The following is a 15917-nucleotide window of genomic DNA, read 5'->3' as shown; positions in this document are numbered from 1 at the left end:
CTAAGGAAGGCAAAGGAGTTGGAGTTCATCAAACTTAGGCAAGGCAATATGGGATGAGGGATTATGCCCTTAAGTTCACCAAGCTATCCAAATAGGCTCCTTCATTGGTTACTGATCCACGTACCCGAATGAGCCAATTTATATTGGGGGTATCCAACTTGATTGCAAAGGAATGTCGTACCCCTATTCTTATCAAGAAAATGGGTATATCTCAGCTTATGACTTTTACCGAGAAAATTTATGGAGAGAAACTCAAAGAGGTATGAAAGACTTTATGAGGGTCTGGTACAAAGGTGGGTTCTCATGTCATGACCCAACCTCGTAGGCCACGACTGGGGTCCGACCTGGACCCCCGTGTACCTATCTGTCGACTATAGTCAAATTGGACTACGTATAACATGATACTGCTCACAAAAACCTCAATAGGTCAAAACTTTTTCATGTTCATATAGCTTTCTAGATATAGGAACCAAACACATGAACCCAGTTGGTGATAAAATATTCATACACGTGTAGCCTCTTTCATTTGCATCATATAATGAAAGGAAAAGCCAGCCGACAAGGCTTCCATAATATAATAGCTTTTACAACATATCGCATAGGCATAACCAAAATAAACTCCTAAATAATCCACACACATATGTCTACAGGCCTCTAAGAATAGGAACGACAACATATAGCGGGACAGGGCCGCCGCCATACCCTTGCATAAACAAATATATACATCGCAGGACTAGTACCCAAAATCTAGGCTCCGAAATAGTGGAGCACTTCCAACATAGCTGAGCGGAAAGCCTAAGCTAACGGATCTCCATAATTAACATCTGTACCTGCGGGTATGAAACGCAGCCCCCAGAGAAAGAAGGGTTAGTACGATACATGTACTGAGTATAAAGCATACATAACTGAGACAACAACTGAAACAGGGATGCAAGAAACCAAGTATAGCATTTAATAGGGTATTGTACCTGTGTCTCATAAAATAAAGTCATGTATACCATTATCACGTACCGTATTCGGCCTACTCGGGGACTCGGTGTTACAAACACATCATCTATCATGATAGGCATATGCACATTGTTAGCACTGTGGAACGTACAGCCCAATCCATATATATAGCAAGCACATGCCAAGGAACAACGGCCCGATCCATATATCGCATGATAATGCCAAAGTACGCTGGCCCGATCTGTATAATACATAATAATGTAGAGGTATGATGGCCCGATCTGTATAATGCATAATAATGCCGAGGTACGACGGCCCGATCCGTATAATGCATAATAATGCTGAGGTACGACGGCCCGATCCGTATAATGCATAATAATGCCGTGGAACATACGGCCCGATCCTTCCATAGCAAAATGTGTCGAGGTACGTTTGGCCCGATCCATATATATAATAATGCATATACGTGCCTGTAAGACTTGGCAACATGTTAAACATCCCTCAGGTATAGCCATAAAACATGTTCCAGAGCCCTTAGGTATAGGAGCTTACACATCCCAACACTATTCAACCTATAGGAGGCTCAAGGGTCGTAGTTCAACAACTTCCAGGCCTTTATCATTCAAAAGTGGGTACAAGTCATGAGTTACATTCAGAATCTATAAATGGGGCTATATCCAAATCTATGTCCTATAGAACCTTTAGTCTAGTCTTTCTCGAAGCAGGAAAAGACAAGCTTTACATGCACCACTTCCTATCACATGGCAGACTTGAAAAATAATGACTCAACTTGTTACAGGAGTTCTAATCAGTAGGAACTGAACAAGAGTCTTAACTCAGCCTCAGAGTTTTAAGAGTGGAATAACTTCAAACTTCATATTCACAATGCTTACATCTAAGTCGTGCTAAAGGAGAGGAAGAATAACTTTACATACACTACTTCTCAGTATATCGAATACTTGAGGAATGGAAGCTTAACTACTTTAAGAGTCTTAACATTCAACTATGAACACGAATTATGAATCATGAACCATGTTCAAAGCTCATGAATAGAGTTACCCAAAGCTTCATACACATATCACTTGTCACTTAGATCTAACACATGCCCAAAAGAAAGAATAGATAGGCTTTACATATTTATACCAAAACATGCCAAAAGAAGGAATAGGTTTATATACTTATGCCAAAAACATGCCAAAATAAAGCTTTACATACCTCTTATGAGTTACTCTTTATCCTGTTCGCTTCGTCGTCCTTTGAACCTATTCAATATGAAAGTAATACAAATATCAACCACTCTTAACTTTCCAGCATCTTAGGTTGCACCTTAGTATTCATGGAACCTATTTCCTTGTTCGTCTCCTCAACTAGTTCTTTAATTAGTTAAGGCGTTAACGAAAATTGGGCAGCACCTCCCCTATAAAGTGCCCTATCCGAATTTCCAATTACATCCCTAATCACTACATCCAACCAAAAACAACACCCTGCAGCATATACATATAAAACATGGCGACATCACGCAACACAAGCTCCAAACAACTTGCTGAAAATTGCGACACCAAAATAGGGTTTCTAGTCTTTATTTCGCAAAGCCTTTATTTATACGAAACGAGGGGTCGTGTGGCTGTTAAAAGCAACACCCACACCCCTTTTAGAACCCAATTAGGCCCTGCATTAAACCCCCACACACCTGCATCAGTACACCACAAGCACAATGCTTTACTTCGAAGACAATTCAACTATAGCGATTCCAATTTAGTTTATTTCGAACGTCAAGAATCTCTATGATGTTTTCACATTTCCAGCTACTTAAACCACATATAATGCACTTCTTAACAATACCATAAACTCCAAATTAATATGAGAAACCTTACCTTACCCTAAACTCGTCAAACTCGCCAAAATTATCAAAACGCGAATTCTGGACAGCGTACTATCTTGTATTGTCGGTTAGTTTCGAAGGGATAATTGAGGGAAAAAGGATTTGTGTCCTCAATGAAAGTTATAGACATGTGTCTTAGGGTCTCATACAATTTTGAATTAACCCTACAGCAATTTCTTACAAAACGATATGCCCAAAATACCAACAGCAGTCCTTGTAGAATTTCTAAAATGAAATTTGGGCAGTAGCTCCCCCACGCTTCACCACCCTTTTTCAAGCAAAGAAAAGAAAATCTGGGTTTTAGATTCTAAATGAAAGTTATATCCATATGAAATATCTTTCCAAAACATCATGAATCACTTGAAACGAATCCTTAAACAAGGAGTTATACTTGTATTACTAACAGTAGTTTAATTCAAAAACGGGTATGTTCCCTAGCGTTTTCTCTTTAAGCTTCTCTTAGTTTTCCAAGTGTAGAACTGAAAATATGGTTCCTAGGAATTGTAGTATACATATATACACCTCCACATAGTTAAGGAACACCGTAGATAATTAATTGATGGAAAATAATTGGACACTTACCTCCTTCTAGGTGCTGCCGTAGCCCTTCTCTTCTCCCTCTTAACTTTTCTCTCAATTTTTAAGTGTAGCAAAGGATGAAAAATGAAGTTCCTAGTCATCCATACATATATATATGCCTTTTTGGAGAGTGACACGTGGCCGCCCCTAAGGGTGACACATGTCACACCCTTAGGCAGCCACATCACCTCATCCAACCAATCACATGCTGCCACATGGCGATGTGGGATCCACCTCAAGTAGGTGTGTCACCTACTTGCTCCAAGTAGGTGCATCACCTACTTAGTCAAAGTAGGTGCATCACCTTCTTGCTTCCGAGAAGGTGCTACGCCTCCTTCCGCCTCTCCCGTGGGTTCATAATCTCGTCTTACTTTAGGAGCCTATTTAATCCTTGCTACGTAAGCTCAACATGTACTCCAGTAGCTTAGTTATGTAAGTCATCCTATTTGGTAGCTTACGTAAGTAAGTCGAGTCGTACGACTTGTTATTTTGGCCTCCAATTCGTTTTAAATCCTTATAGACCTATTTCCAACCTTCACTCTTAAGGGGCGTCACGTCCTCCTTTCCTTAGAGTTATTTAATCATGTTATAGATAATATGGGTCACGGGACAACTTTCAAGAAGCTTAAGAAGACGTTCTGAAGCATAAAAGTACGGGGTATTATATCCTTCCCCCCTTTAGAACATTCGTCCTCGAATGTAAACCAAAACCTTCCTCCGGACCTTATACCAATTATATGGAGAGGTCCTCTATCCCGTTGCCATAACATATACTTTCATCGAGTAATTAATATCAGAGTTCCAAAGGTTAGGATTACCTGTAGGCATAGGGAACATGTGATATTTCTTTTTGATTTCTTTTTTCCAGTTCTCTTACCACACATCATATTGCACCCTTTACACGAATATGTGTAGGAGCTTAAAGTAGCTTAGAAGATGCCTTAGCATCGCTATACTAGTCTGCACGTAAACCTATATAGTTCCTTATTTCCTTCATCTAATGTTAAGGCTCCACTATAGCTTTTGTCCTTAGTACTGATTGTACCTTAAAGGTTTTGCTTCAAACTATCTTATACCTTCTCTTAATGTATTCGAGTATGGCAGTTACATGGCTACTACCGACTTCTTTTATCAAGTAATCACCTGGTTTTACTCTTGGCATACCTCCATTCGTAGGTTGCATCAATTTTTTTTCAAAGCTACATCCCCTATCCCAAAGGATCTTATCATCTTTTACGGTGGAATCACATATCCACAATACTTATTTATACCACAATTCCATGCAAGGCCAACGTATACATACATCCATATCATCTCATGTCACAGCCGCATAGGGCTTCCCAGAAGGTACCCATCCTAGTACCACTCTCGCCCAAGCACGCTTAACTTTGGAGTTCTAATGGGATCCGGTGCGTTAGTGCTGGTATGATTGTATCCTGCCCCGTGGGGTGCATAGCTACCAAAGAAGACGATGACCCAGCGGCTGATCCGGTAGGCCAAGCTGCACCTCCCAAGTTACCCTTATATCCACATTTCACGGACCACATCCTATCTTCAGCCACTTTCTCACTAAGCTTTACTTATTTTCATAACGATCCTCATTATATTCACATCACATCCTATTTGTATTCTATCCCATAGTATAACACTTCTTAACCTTTTTCATGATCCTTACTATGGGTTACTTACCCTTCTTAGTTAGTCTTATTCCTGTATATCAATTCCGCCAGTGCCTCAATATATCATTCTATCCAAAACTACCGATCTTCTCTACATTATTTTCCTAGGGTCACAAGTCTTTTCCAACTTCGGTTTACCATATCAATACCAACCTCCTAGTTTTTATTGCTATTAATTCAACAATTAACTTATTTCTTGAGGTCAGCCATACTCGTAGTCTATCCAAATTTCATCATTATTGTGGGCACGACCTTTGAAGACATACCACAGCCTTGTATCTCATCCTCTTTTTATTTCTAGGAAAATTTGGGCAGAGTTTCCTTTGTATTTCTCCCTATCTCAACCCCTGCATGTAGGAAATGCCAACAGTGCCTTATAGGGCACGTATGTATATATTCAGATCATATCATACCGCAGCCACATAGGGCACACATATATATTCATATCATCTCATATCGCAGCCACATAGGGCGCCCACAATTAATAATATGGAAAGGGACTTACCTCGTATGTCCACTCAAACTACACCTGTTACACTTTCTTGTATACTTTCCCTTTAATTTTTCAACTTTATATATCAATCGTATTGCAACACCTTACCTGACATAGGTCCTTCGTGCCTTTTCTTACCTGCGTGCTTCGTAACATCCAATATTATCAGTCACCTCCTTTTATCGATGTTGTCCTTCTGCTGAAATCACAAGTTAGTATGAGGAATTTCATTCCCTATGACTCAGCTCTATCGCACGATTGTAGATATGAAAGAAAGGTAACATCCTAAATGTCCTGTAGCCTCTTGTCTATAGATGTGGTGCACAACACACCGATAAACAAGACTCTAATAGACACGGTCTATAGACACTCTAAGGACGAACTGCTCTGATACCACTTTTGTCATGACCCAAACCTGTAGGCCGCGACTGGGGTCTGACCTGGACCCCCGTGTACCTATTTGTCGAATATAGTCAAATTGGACTACGTATAACGTGATACTGCTCACAAAAACCTTAATAGGTCAAAACTTTTTTATGTTCATATAGCCTTCTAGATATAGGAACCAAATACATGAACCCAGTGGGTGATAAAATATTCATACGCATGTAGCCTCTTTCATTTGCATTATGTCATGAAAGGGAAAGCCAGCCGACAAGGCTTCTACAACATAATAGCTTTTACAATATATCGCATAGGCATAATCGAAATAAACTCCTAAACAACCCACACACATATGTCTACAGGCCTCTAAGAATAGGAACGACAACATATGGCAGGACAGGGCCCCCGCCGTACCCCTACATAAACAAATATATATATCGCAGGACCAGTACCCAAAAGCTAGGCTCCGAAATAATAGAGTACTTCCAACATAGCTGAGCGGAAATCCTAAGCTAGCGGATCTCCAAAATGAACATCTGTACCTGAGGGCATAAAACGCAGCCCCCCAGAGAAAGAAGGGTCAGTACGATACATGTACTGAATATATAAGCATACATAACTGAGATAACAACTGAAACAGGGATGCAAGAAACCAAGTATAGCATTTAATAGGGTACTATACCTGCGTCTCATAAAATAAAGTCATGTATACCATTATCACGATAGGCATATGCACATTGTTAGCATTGTGGAACGTACAGCTCGATCCATATATATAGCAAGCACATGCCGAGGAACGACGGCCCGATCTATATATCACATGATAATGCTGAGGTACAACGGTCCGATCCGTATAATGCATAATAATGCCGAGGTATGACGGCATGATCCGTATAATGCATAATAATGCCGAGGTACGATGGCCCGATCCATATAATGTATAACCTGTCGTGGAACATACGACCCGATCCTTATATAGCAAAATGTGTCGAGGTACGTTCGGCTCAATCCATATATATCATAATGTATATACGTGCCTGTAAGACTTGGCAACATGTCAAACATCCCTCAGGTATCCCCATAAAATATGTTCTAGATCCCCTAGGTATAGGAGCTTACACATCCCAACACTATTCAACCTATAGGAGGCTCAAGGGTCGTAGTTCAACTACTTTCAGGCCTTTATCATTCAAAAGTGGGTACAAGTCATGAGTTACATTCAGAATCTATAAATGGGGCTATATCCAAATCTATGTCCTATAGAACCTTTAGTCTAGTCTTTCTCAAAGCAGGAAAAGACAAGCTTTACATGCACCACTTCCTATCACATGAAAGACTTGAAAAGTAATGACTCAACTTGTTACAGAAGTTCTAATCAGTAGGAAGTGAACAAGAGTCTTAACTCACCCTCAGAGTTTTAAGAGTGGAATAAATTCAAACTTCATATACACAATACTTACATCTAAGTCGTGCCAAAGGAGGGGAAGAATAACTTTACATACACTACTTCTTAGTATATCGAATACTTGAGGAATGGAAGCTTAACTACTTTAAGAGTCTTAACATTCAACTGTGAACATGAATTATGAATCATGAACCATGTTCAGAGCTCATGAATAGAGTTACCCCAAGCTTCATACACATATCACTTGTCACTTAGATCTAACACATGCCCAAAAGAAAGAACAGATAGTCTTTACATATTTATACCAAAACATGCCAAAAGAAGGAATAGGTTTACATACTTATGCCAAAAACATGCCAAAATAAAGCTTCACATACCTCTTATGAGTTACTCTTTATCCCGTTCGCCTCGTCGTCCTTTGAACCTATTCAACATAAAAGTAATACAAATATCAACCACTCTTAACTTTCCAGCATCTTAGGTTGCACCTTAGTATTTATGGAACTTATTTCCTTGTTCGTCTCCTCAACTAGTTCTTCAATTAGTTAAGGCATTAATGAAAATTGGGTAGCACCTCCCCTATAAAGTGCCCTATCCGAATTTCCAATTACATACCTAATAACTACAGCCAACCAACAACAACACCCTGCAGTATATACATATAAAACATGGCAACATCACGCAACACAAGCTCCAAACAACTTGCTGAAAATTACGACACCAAAATAGGGTTTCTAGTCTTTATTTCGCAAAGCCTTTATTTATACGAAATGAGGGGTCGTGTGGCTGTTACAAGCAGCACCTACACCCCTTTTAGAACCCATTTAGGCCCTACAACAAACCCCCACACACCTGCAGCAGTACACCACAAGCACAATGCTTTACTTCGACGATAATTCAACTATAGCGATTCTAATTTAGTTTATTTTGAATGTCAAGCATCTCTATAATGTTTTCATATTTACAGCTACTTAAACCACATAAAATGCACTTCTTAACAATACCATAAAATCCAAATTAAGAGGAGAAACCTTACTTTACCCTAAACTCGTCAAACTCGCCAAAATTATCAAAACGCGAATTCTGGACAACCTACTGTCTTGTATTATCGGTTAGTTTCAAAGGGGTAATTGAGGGAAATAGGATTTGTGTCCTTAATGAAAGTTATAAATATGTTTATTAGGGTTGCATACAATTTTTAAATAACCCTATACAATTTTGTACAAAATGATATGCCCAAAATACCAACAGCAGTCCTTGTAAAATTTCCAAAATGAAATCTGGGCAGCAGCTCCCCCATGCTTCACCATCCTTTTTCGAGCATAGAAATGCAAAACTGGGTTTTAGAGTCTAAATGAAAGTTATATCCATATGAAATATATTTCCAAAACATCTTGAATCACTTGAAATGAATCCTTACACAAGGAGTTATACTTATATTACTAACAGCAGTTTAATTTAAAAATAGGTCTGTTCCCTAGCGTTTTCTGTTTAAGCTTCTCTTAGTTTTCCAAGTGTAGAACTGAAAATATGGTTCTGTAGGCATCGTAATATACATATAGACACCTCTACGTAGTTGAGTAACACCATAGATAATTAATTAACAGAAAACAATTGGAGACTTACCTCCTTCTAGGTGCTACCGTAGCTCCTCTCTTCTCCCTCTTAACTTTTATCTCAATTTTTAAGTGTAGCAAAGGATGAACAATGAAGTTCCTAGTCATCCAAGTGGCGATGTGGGACCCACCTCAAGTAGGTGTGTCACCTACTTGGTCCAAGTAGGTACATCACCTGCTTGCTTTTGAGAAGGTGCTACACCTCCTTCCGCCTCTCTCATAGGTTCGTAATCTTATCTTACTTTAGGAGCCTATGTAATCCTTGATACGTAAGCTCAATATGTACTACAGTATCTTAGTTATGTAAGTCGTCCAAGTTGGTAGCTTACGTAAGTAAGTCGAGTCCTACGACTTGTTAGTTTGGCCTCCAATTCATTTCAAATCCTTATAGACCTATTTCCAACCTTCACTCTTAAGGGGCATCACGTCCTCCCTTCTTTAGAGTTATTTAATCATGTTATAGATAATCTGTATCATGAGATAACTTTCAAGAAGCTTAAGAAGAGTTCCAAAGCATAAAGGTACGGGGTATAACATCTCAAATGCTAGGACTGATGGTAGTAATGGTTGTTCTCAACAAGACCAAGGTTTGGGAAAGAGGTTTTATAAAGATAGGGATCCATACCTAAAGGGTCAATGTGGAAATATGAGTGCTAGTAGCCCCACTCTTCCAAAACATGCTAAGCATGGAAAAAATTATGGAGGGAGGTGTTTGATGGGCATGGGTGCTTACTATGGATGTGGAAAGATAGGCCACCAATAATCCAAGTGCCTTCATGTTGCCAACAAAGGTAGAGAAGGTCGACCTCAATGCAAAGTAGCTCATGAAGGGAAAGTGCAACAAGGTGCCCAAGCTCGACCAAGGGGTGGCCAATGCAATAACTGATTCTACGCTCTTCATGCTAGGCAAGATTCTGATGAGACTCCCAATGTGGTCACGGGTATGTTATGGGTCTTTAACTTTGTTGTTTATGTATTGCTTGATCAGGGTGCCAACTTGTCTTTTGTTATTCCTTACCTTTCTTTGAGATTTAATATGTTCCCCGAAGTCTTATTAGAACTATTTTAGGTTTATACTCCCGTTGGTGATTTGGTGTTAGCCAAGAAAGTTTGTAAAAGTTGTCCCATGTCGGTCGTGCATAAAGTTATCCCTTGTGATCTTGTTGAACTAGACATAACTGATTTTGACATTATTCTTGGTATGGATTGGTTACATGCTTCGTATGCATCCATGGATTATAGGACCCGTAGGGTCAAATTTTAATTTCCTAATAAGCCTATTGTTAAATTAAAGGGTAATAATTCAGTGGTTAAGGGTCGATTCATCTCATGTATTAAGGCCTGAAAAATGATTTCCAAAGGGTGCATTTATCATATAGTATGAGTTAGGGATATTGATTCTGAAACTCCTACTCTTGAGTCGGTATAGTTAATGATTTTCCCAATGATTTGCCCGGTGTTTCTCCCAAAAATTGACTTTAGCATAGATCTCCTTCCTGATACTCAACCTATTTCTATATCTCCTTACTATATGGCTCCGGCATAACTTAAAGAGTTGAATGAAAAATTGAAGGATTTATTGAATAAGGGTTTCATAAGGCTAAAAATTTCACCATGGGGTTCTCCCATGTTATTTGTTAGGAAGAAAGATGGGTCACTCTGAATGTGTATAGATTACCGGCAATCAAATAAGGTTGTCGTAAAAAATAAGTATCCAATTTTAAGGATTGATGACTTATTCGATCAACTTCAAGGAGCAAGCTATTTTCAAAGATTCATGTTCGATTGGGTTATCATCAACTTTAAATAAGGGAATATGACATTCTGAAGACAACCTTTAGAACTCGATATGGTCACTTTGAATTCTTGGTTATGTATTTTGGACTAACAAATGCCCCTGCAAGTTTTATGGACTTGATGAAAATGCTATTCAAAAAATACATTGATATGGTCGTGATTGTGTTCATTGATGATATTTTGATCTATTCTTGAAGTGAGAAGGAGCATGCTGATCATTTAAGGATTGTGTTACAAATTCTTATAGACTGTCAGTTGTATACAAAGTCTAGCAAATATGAATTCTGGTTAAGGTCAGTTGCTTTCCTTGGTCACATTATTTTTGGAGAAGGAATTATGGTTGGTCTAAACAAGATCGAGGCAGTTAACAATTAGCCTAGACCGTTGACTCCTTCCGATATTCAGAGTTTCTTGGGCATAGCCGATTATTATAGATGGTTTATGGAATTTTCTCTTCCATTGCATCACCTTTGACAACTTTGACTCAGAAGAAGGTGAAATTCCAATGGTCCAAGGCATGTGAGAAAAGCTTTCAAGAGTTAAAGGACAGGCTTAACTCCGCTCCGATGTTAACTTTACCGAAAGGTTTCGATGGGTTTGTTGTGTATTGTGATTCTTCACGAGTTGGTCTTGGTTGTATTCTAATGCAAAAGGGTAAAGTGATAGCTTATGCTTCAAGGCAACTCAAGGTTCATTAGAAAAATTGCCCAACTCCTGACTTGGAGTTGACGGTGGCGACGGTAGTTGATTTAAAGTTGTGGATACACTATATTTATGGTGTGCATGTAGATGTTTTCACCGATCATAAGAGTTTGCAATATGTGTTCACTCAAAAGGATTTGAACCTTCGACAAAGGAGATAGCTTTATCTATTGAAGGACTATGACATGAGTATGCTATACCATCTAGGTAAGGCAAATATGGTTCTCGACACTCTTAGTAGATTGTCCATGAACAGCGTTGCTCATGTTGAGGATAAGAAGAAAGAACTGGTTTGGGATGTGCCTAGATTAGCCCTTTTAGGTATTCGATTGGTTATTTCCAAAGATGGTGGCGTTATTATGCAAAATGGTTCCATTTTGACTCTTGTGGCGGAAGTAAAGGCAAAGAAGATAGTGATCCCACTTTATTTGAATTAAAGAAAGTGGTTGCCAAAAAATCCATTACGGCTTTCTCCTAAAGAAAAGATGGTGTTTTAAGATATCAAGGCCGACTGTGAGTTCTAAATGTTGATGGCTTGAAAGATATGATATTGTCTAAGGCCTATAGTTCATGGTACTCTATAAATACCAGTTCCACAAAGATATATTGAGATTTGAGGGAAGTATATTAGTGGAATGGCATGAAAAGATATATTGCGGAATTCGTGGCTATATGTCAAAATTGCCAACAAGTGAAAGTTGAGCATAAAAAATAGGGAGGTTTGGCTCAAGACATTGAGATTCCTACTTGGAAGTAAGAAGCCTTGAATATGGAATTCATTATAGGTTTGCCTTGTACTCGTAGACAACATGATTCGATTTGGCTGATTGTTGATCAAATGACTAAGTCAGCTCATTTTCTCCAGTTAAGACTTCATATACAAACAAGGTTTATGCTGGATTATATGTCTGAGAGTATGTTAAGATTTATGGTGCTCCATTATCCATCATTTCAGATAGAGGTACTCAGTTCAAATCCTAGTTTTGGAGATCCTTCCAAAAGGTTCTTGGTATCCAAGTGAAGCTTAGTACAACTTTTCACCCACAAATGAATGGTCAGGCCGAGCTCACCATTCAGACATTGAAGGATATGTTAAGAGCATGTGTGATTGATTTTAAATGGAATTGGGATAGTCATTTGCCATTAATGGAGTTTTCTTATAATAACAGTTATCACTCTAGCATTGAGATGACTCCATTTGAAGCTTTGTAGGGTAGGCGATATAGATCCCCTATCGGTTGGGTTGAGGTAGGTGAAGTTGCTTTAATAGTACCTGAGTTAGTATTTGAGTCTATAGAGAAAGTATGACTCATAAGAGAAAGATTGAAAATGGCCCAAAGCCAACAAAAGTCCTATTCAGATGTGAGAAGAAGGAAACTTTAATTTGAAGTTAATGATTGGGTTTATTTAAAAATTTTACTCATGAAGGGGCTGATGCATTTTAATAAAAGGAAAGTTAAGTTCTCGCTATGTTGTCCCATATAAGATTTTAAGATAAATTAGTAATTTTGCATTAATTGATTTGGTGTTCCATGCATCATTATTAAGGAAATCTATTGGTGGTCCTAGCTCCATGGTGCCTTTAGACAACATTGAGGTCAAAGAGAGTCTTCCATTGGAAGAGGTTCCGGTTGAGATCTTGGACCGAAAAGTATGAAATTTGAGAAACAATGAAATAGCTTAAGTTAAAGTGTTATGGAGGAATCAAGAGGTTGAGGGTGCTACATAGGAAGCCGAAGCCAATAAGATATCCCGAAATTCTCATCTCTTTTCGTTCATTCCTAGTTGAGGTATTTAATTCCTTAATGATCCAATCATCCCAAATCATGTGTTTCAATTATTCTTATGGTTTCATATGCATTCATGTTCATTAAATGAGTTTTAAAATTATGGTTTTGCATGAGATCAAAGATTTCATGTTTTATGCATTATTGAGGTGTTTTGCATTCATGTTGGGTTGTTATGTTTCTTTTTTACTCCATTAATGCTAGCTTGAATTTTATTCGAGGATAAATGTTCTCAAGGGGGAGATATTGTAAGACCCCGAAAGTTAAAAAGTCAAAAATTAAGGAGGAAAAGATGAAATCCCAGAAAAAAGTAGTTTTTGGCACTAGATGATGACCACGAAGGCCATCACAGGCCGTAGTGAGCATCACGGTTTGTGGTGACCCACTGTGGTGGTGGTTCTGAAACTCATTCCTGTAGGGAAGGAACCATGACAAGGGACCACAGGCCGTGGTGAGCATCACAAAAAGTTATGTCCTCCATGGTGACCCCTCGCCTGAGACCTCAGAAAATATTCCCAAGGTAGGGACCACACCTCATCACCACGGGCCGCGTTGCCTTTCACAGACCGTTATGGGTTACATTTTGGTCGCTCCTACAGACCTTCCTGTATTTCCTGCACCACGCTCGTGCTTCACGGACTGTGATGACCTCTACGGACCGTGAAGGTCTCCATGGAGGAAGTCCTGAAACTCCTCCCTGCAAACCACAAGAGTCAAGTTCAATTCGATCATCATGGGTGATCACCACAGGCCGTGGTGAGGATCACAGACTCTGACGGGTCCTCAGTGTAGCCCCAATTGTTATTTAAATTAAAGGTAGTTCGTTCACTCTCTATTCTTTCATTTATATATGTAGAAGTTTTTGGGACTAGATTCATTATGTAACTGTCCTAAATACTCCTCACTCTATTTCTTTCCCTCGTAAATTCTAAAATTACTTTAAGACTTTTCTCCCAAGGTTCCTCAAGAGATCTTCATATTTCTCAAGTTTTTGCTAGGGTTTCTTTAAGAACAAGTCTCCTTTCTCAATTTCAAGTTCAATTTCATCCAAGGTATGTGGGGATTGATTCATGGGTTCCTTTCACCCATGGAGTCCCAATATTTTTATTCAAAATCTCATAAATTTTTAATTGGGTTTATAACCTTATTTTGATTAATTATATTGGACAATTTCAATTATGCTTTTATTTGTTATCAACAATTATTATAAGTATGTTTATGCATGAATTGCATGATTTCAAGTTGAATTATGAATGCTCAAGCATGACTCTATTTTCAATGATGATTTACATGAAGTATGATTATGAAGTTCAATGATTTCAAAGTATTCTCATGGTTTTCATTAAAAATTACTATGTATATGAGTTTTACTCTAAATTCAAATATGAATTATGATCATGGATTACAATTATATTCAAGTTATGAATTTCATGAAAGTTATGTAGAAAGGTGACTTAGGATCCTTAATTGGTGACCTAGGAACCTAATGTTGTCACGACCCGACCTAGGGCCTAGTCATAATACGGCGATCAAAATCCCGAAGGGGATCCAACCAAGACTCTTGTAAATATAATAAGCATACACAAGGTAAAATAAAAGCAGAAACATCATAAAAGAGTCTAAATCATGAATAGTAATTGAAGAATGTTACATGACAACATAGACTCAAAACATTTGTCCAACTAGATGCCTCTATTCATGAGCATGGGAGGGGGCTAAGACATGTCCCTAGGTCACCCTCAATATGAAACATAACAAAAGTCTTTGAAAAAAATAACCAATTCGATGACTCATCCCCGATAAATGAGGACTCACCACAAACACCACCGGATAGAAAAGCTTAACTAGCCACGTGGATGAATATCATCTTCAATCCAAACCCCTACATTATGAGACAATGTAGGCAAAGAGCATGCATTAGTACATTGGAATGTACTAAGTATGAGGGCATGATATGCAATGTAAATCATCGGATGTATGATCAAGTATACATGATAAGATGAGATAAGTAAAGTTATGGGAGAATCAAAATGACCAAAACATAATTTAAATCATGACATACATAAGAGATTATATATTTGTGGGATAGGAACCATAACCGACAATAAGACCATGCGAACTATAACATGGAATCTCGTTGTCTCCCCATACAATGAAGAAAAAGGGGAATCTACTTGCCAAGGTAGACTCTACCCCACTAGGTAGGTCATACATACATTATTTGTGGATCCAATAGCTAGGCCATGAAGGCAACTCACGGTGGCATGTAGTTTAAGAGACATGTGGTTGCTACTAGGTATTTTGGTTAGGCCCCCACCTCAAGTCCACTCGGTGCTAAGTCAAATCCCACAGAATACATACATAGCATAGAAATCATAATTACATATATCATAGTCATGATCATAGGTTTGAAATCATAGACTAACTCATTTTCATAATATACTTGTAATGTGACAATTGTCCTTTCATCATTACAATCATATTTGCATAATTCATATAGTTAGGTCCTAGATCACCACATAGGGTCCTAAGTCACCTTACTTCATAACTTGCATGAAATTAATATATTGAACTTAGAGTAAAACTCAATTGCATAATCAAATGACTTGAAAATCATGAAATTTACTTGAAAACATGCATGATCA

At 38.4% G+C, this 15917-nt stretch overlaps 1 pseudogene; it reads right to left on the bottom strand.

Moving 5' to 3' along the window:
• Window positions 1-4726: 4726 nt before the first annotated feature.
• On the bottom strand, window positions 4727-4846 carry LOC129883901 (5S ribosomal RNA; annotated as a pseudogene).
• Window positions 4847-15917: the final 11071 nt, after the last annotated feature.

The sequence above is a fragment of the Solanum dulcamara genome, chromosome 3 (assembly GCF_947179165.1).
Source record: "Solanum dulcamara chromosome 3, daSolDulc1.2, whole genome shotgun sequence".
Classification (NCBI taxonomy): Eukaryota; Viridiplantae; Streptophyta; class Magnoliopsida; order Solanales; family Solanaceae; genus Solanum; species Solanum dulcamara.
Note: the sequence above shows the minus strand (reverse complement) of the source record. Positions and strands in the feature narration are given on the sequence as shown.